This window comes from Aptenodytes forsteri, unplaced genomic scaffold, assembly GCF_000699145.1.
Source record: "Aptenodytes forsteri isolate BGI_AS27 unplaced genomic scaffold, ASM69914v1 Scaffold231, whole genome shotgun sequence".
Classification (NCBI taxonomy): domain Eukaryota; kingdom Metazoa; phylum Chordata; class Aves; order Sphenisciformes; family Spheniscidae; genus Aptenodytes; species Aptenodytes forsteri.
This window is the reverse complement of record NW_008796046.1, coordinates 233,729-238,771: the sequence shown is the minus strand read 5'-3', so window position 1 is coordinate 238,771 and position 5,043 is coordinate 233,729. Positions and strand designations below refer to the sequence as shown.

Here is a 5,043-nt window from a genome sequence, read left to right as displayed (position 1 = left end):
GGAGTGGTTGAGTCCCCATCCCTGGAAGTATTTAAAAGATGAGTAGATGCGGCGCTTAGGGACATGGTTTAGTGGGCCTGGTGGTGTTGGGTTGACGGTTGGACTCGATGATCTTAGAGGTCTTTTCCAACCTTAATGATTCTATGATTCTAAGTAGTACCCATCTAAAGACATTTAAACGAGTCGTTTTCCAGAGATCACCTCCAACTGTCTTCTCAATAAATACAAAACAAGGGGTCTCATATGTAAAACATATATATACACACACATATGCACACACAGAATGCCATTAAGTCCAAAATCTTGCATTGAACAGGATGACCCACAGAACAGGAACAGACTTATCTGTTGGGACCATGGAGAATCTTAGGAGTTTGTTATGAATAACCACATGAAGCCCCTTGTCCCTTAAAAAAGCAAGTTGTCAGCTCCTACAAATTCAAGTGTGAAGAACTGAAAGGAAAATGGGGGAAAAGCAGACTGTGCTCAGAACTTCCCACTAGTCTTCAGGATGTATTTCCAACATCAAAATGATAAAATCCACACGTTATCAAATTTAGAGAGTTGGGTATCTAACGCCAAAGAAAGCAAAAGCCCAAATACTGTGCTTTAATTCCTGGCAGATAAACTATAAACTAAAGAGTCTGATGCCATAAAAAAGCCAGATCTCTTTGATAAAGTTCTACAGCAAATTACAAGCAAGAAGAAAAACCCTGCAGAACCTGAGATGTTATGGTCTATTTTAACTTTTGCTGCAGTCTGCAATCTTTATCCATTTTATCAAAGAACTAGACATGCCTAGCAGGCATGATGGCATCTATTCTTTCCTTGCCAGTTTAGTATTTTTTTCCTCTCATAAAATACTCTAAGCTTGTCTTCAAGAATCCTCCCAAATCTCTAACCCTTGCTAAGACAAGGAAGGGAAAAATGTTCAGCCTACAAACACACTTCAGCATTAATCATCCTGTTGAGAAATGAAAAGCTATGATATACCCCATTTTGCTGCTCTTTTACTTTTCCCACCTTCCAGTTTTCCAGGTGACCATTTCACTCAAGGAGAGGAAGGAGAGAGAGGAAAAAGTACAGCCAAATACAAAACAGCATCTCCAACAGAGGACAGGAACGTGTTTTTTCAGCTTTTACAAATCCTATGGTGATAACCTCCTAAATGGTTGCTGGAGAGCATCAACAGGCCCACATTTTTCCCTCCCAGAAAGCACACGGTCACTTGAAATTCCTTTGCAGTGCTCAGGGTTTTCAGCACATCCATAGTAAACAAAACTCAGAGGAACTCTTTAAAAATGATTCAAGTCCCACTCACACTGTGAGGAAACCAATGCGTCTCTGCCATCCTCAAGAGAACCTCATTCCCTGTACGGTTCTTTGAAAAATAAAGCATTATGCCATGAATATCATCATCATCATCGCTTCCCTGCAGGGTTCCAACAGGAAAGAGGGAAGAAATAGAAGGTTTACTTCAACGCAAGTGTGAGGAATCATGTCATCTGCTTTCAGCCTGAGAGGCAGTGAGAAGGAGATTTTAGAAAAATAGATAAATAACAAAATGCTCATATTTAAGCGAAGTTATAGATCAAAAAATCTATCTGGAAATTACTCAGATTTGTGTATTCGTGTTCCTGTTTGGAGCCCAAGACAAGAAAATGGCCTGGTTCTCAAAAGTTGCTTCATACTCAAGAGCTTCCACAAATTTCAGAAGCTCTGCAAATGCTGGATATACCTCAAGAGCTGGATCTTCCCTGACTGGGATCTTAACTACGGGTCTGGGATTCATGCTTCAGATGCCCATCGCAAAGCGCATCTTCCTCTCAACAGAAGAAAACCCTGAAAATTCACAACTCTTTCTGTTGCTACCGATTCAAACCAACCAGCGAATAAACATAAAATCCCACGTCAAGATTATCCACCCAACACAGCAAAGCATCAACACATCAGAGCACAACAATACAAAATATATATCCCATACACGTTCCAAAATCAGCGAGACAAATAAGCACTTACTTTCCATCGATTTTTATGTGAAGGCCATCAACCACCACCTACATATACTTCCAGCTCTTCCCCACCTGCTCAAAACTTCTCCCAAACTCCCTCCCACGGCCCCTAGCTCTTCGTTGGGCAAAGGACCACACGTGCTCCAGCTGCATGTGACCCAACCGGCCAGTGAGATAAATAAACATAGCACTGCCACTGACATTTTCCTCTTATATTTAGTGATATCAATGTTTCAGACACAAAAATAGGAACAGAATGATTCAGTTGAGTGGAAGGAACAAGAAGGTAACACAATTTAGACACCTCTGGAGAACCGCATCCGCTCGACTGGAAGGTAGTCGAGTCGCATGGAAATAATTCTCGAAAATGTATTCTCAGTTCCAAAAAGTGACAGATTAAGGCCAGTATTTTTTAATTCTAAGAGTTAAAAGACCATCAACAGGCAAAAAATGGACAGGTGGATTTTATTTATTGTCACTGAAACAAAAACCTTCATCTATTTATTGAGGAGATGCACGACGGCATACAAGAATCCAGTAACATCAGACGGGACTAACCGATTCGCATTTGAAATCAGCAAAACAATGCTGTTTACGTAGTTTGGAAAAATACTGCAGAATACGACGAGAACACTTTTCTCATTCAATCATTTTGGATCGAGTATTTCTATGGACCGAACACGATGCCTTACGGATTTTAAGCAGCCAAATTGAGTCTAATTGATTCGAAAGATCATGGTACATTAAGAAACGATAGATTAGAAAGATCACGGTACACAACGTGAACAGATACGAACCTCTCCTTCGCAGCCAGCTTCTTCTCAGACGCACGATCTCACCCGCAAACAAATCGAAGGCGGCGCTGTACAAAAATTACCTCGTTTGCACTTTGAAAGTGAGGCAAGAGTCACTCCTCCCCGAGCACGCTGGCTGGTAACGCAGTTCTCTAGGGGATGCTTCAAATACTTCTTTGTCGTACCAGCGTTGGGAGGAGGAGATTGGCAGGACGTCGCACGTCTCTCGCCTCGTGACAAGGGTCAGCCCGAGCACCTCCACGCCGCGGGGAGACGGCGCTCAACCATCCACAGCCGCCCGAGGAAAAGCCAGCCGAGCGGAGCACCGTCCAGCCGCACGTCAGCGAGCGCGAGGGGAGCTAATTCGGGACTGAAAGGCACAGTTAAGTACGCCGCAGTTTAGGGAGAGACTTTATGAATTGCAGAGGAAACAGAAAGTACACGGAGCACTTGTGCTGCGGAAAGGGAAATCGGGGGCCTCTGCAGATACAATCAAGCCCAAAAGGCATGACTGGAAGACAAATGAAGATCATAATCCGGACTGAAGGAAAGAGTGAGCTCAGAAAGGAAGATATAAAAGTCGTATTTCCCTTCTGACAGCCTCATCAACTGCTACCAATCGCTTCAGAGATGGAAATCGGCAGAGAGTTCCTGGGTGGAAACATGGTTTCTAACTACCAGAGGATAAAGGTCTGAAAGGCAGCAGCAGAAAACCACCTGGGTTTAAAATGAGATTGAATTATGTTTATGCCACGGTCGCTGGCTTTCGTGGCGGGCAGGACTTGGTGACCCCGGAGCTGCGAATGTCCCGCTTCCCAGAACAGGGGATCTCACGGCCCCAGTCTCACGGCGGTCGCCTTTGAAAACTTACCAAAAGCGCACGCTAACCTGGATTAAAAGCATGCCTCCCTTGCCTAAAGTGGCTGCATTTGCACCTACGCGTCCAAACTGAGGCTCACAAGCTCTTCTAGACAGATCAGATAATTAAATTTAGACTCAATTTAATTATCATTTTAATTATGCTTTTAGTTGAGGTACTGATGGCCTTCCGCAGAAGTGCTTCTCGGAAGCATTTTCGCTTGCCTGAGAAATGTTTTCAGGAGCACCAAGAGCAGTATCGCCTTTCTTCCCTGTTTTTCCCCGTTATCCGCGTGGTGGGCTACTGATACAGGGGAGCGTGAAAACTTAACTGCAAAGAGGGGTTTTAAAAATCCCTGAATAGCTCACCTACCGCAATGCTGACTTATCATTGAATTTGACAGGTGAACATCACCTAAGATCAGAAAGGTTCTCTACAACGTGTTCTCCCTAAATGACCGTATCCCATAGTTATTTCACATTAATTTCGACGCGACACTGGTGTGTCATTTCGGTTTCTCACTCCAAGCAGTATTTCCCATTACTGAACAAATTCAAAACACCTCCACGGCACGCAGTCATTTCGCTTCCAATCCCTTTGTTCCAAAGGAGAAGGGTTATATATCTACCACTCCAAAAAAGTGTGTCTTTGCTAACAGCCAGGAATTTTAATCAACCAAAGAGTATACAAAAAACCCCCTAGACATCTGAACAAGAATATCTGAAGTACTTAGCACACGTGCATTAAAATGAAGGGTCGCTATAGGCACATCACTCGGTAGAGAGAAATCCCTTCTGAAAAATGTAAACATTTACTTTGGTAAAAAAAAAGTTAAGATGCGTAACTGGGTAAGTTGATATTTGTAACTTCCAGGATAAAAGTTAATCAGATTTAATATATATTTCATCCAAAAAATACACTGCTAACTGCCATCAGCCCTTTTAATGACTACATACACCTAGCAAGAATAAATATTCAGACCATAGTTGTTGGTTGGGGGATTTTTATGTGCTCAACCATAAAGGTCAAGAGAATCCATGAAACAGTTAAAATTCAAAATCAAAAAGAACTAAAAAAAATAAGCACTTGGCCTCCTAGTACTAATTTCCTTTTTCTTTACGTTGCTCAACATCGCTCCTCAATTTGAGTTCTAATCAACAACCACTTCACAGTTAACATTTCATGAAATAATGCGGTTGATGCAATCAAGTCCAGCAAAATGTTTCCCTAAAGATGTTTCCATCATTCACATTCCTTAAAAAAAAAAAAAACACAAACCAAAACCCAAAAAACTCTAGCTTCTTCCTTCGCTATTTAACAGCAAGAACAAACACACCACCGCATCTTAAATCGTATTTTGATTAAAACATAAATAGAA

General features: G+C 42.1%; 1 protein-coding gene across 1 annotated transcript in view; it reads right to left on the bottom strand.

Annotated features, from left to right (window-relative positions):
• Window positions 1-2,824, bottom strand: part of FAM168A (family with sequence similarity 168 member A) — a 224,614-nt gene extending 221,790 nt beyond the window's left edge. Inside the window, exon 1 of the mRNA XM_009286106.2 lies at window positions 2,810-2,824. The gene's annotated coding sequence lies outside the window, so the exon portion shown is untranslated. The remainder of the gene's footprint in view (window positions 1-2,809) is intronic.
• Window positions 2,825-5,043: the final 2,219 nt, after the last annotated feature.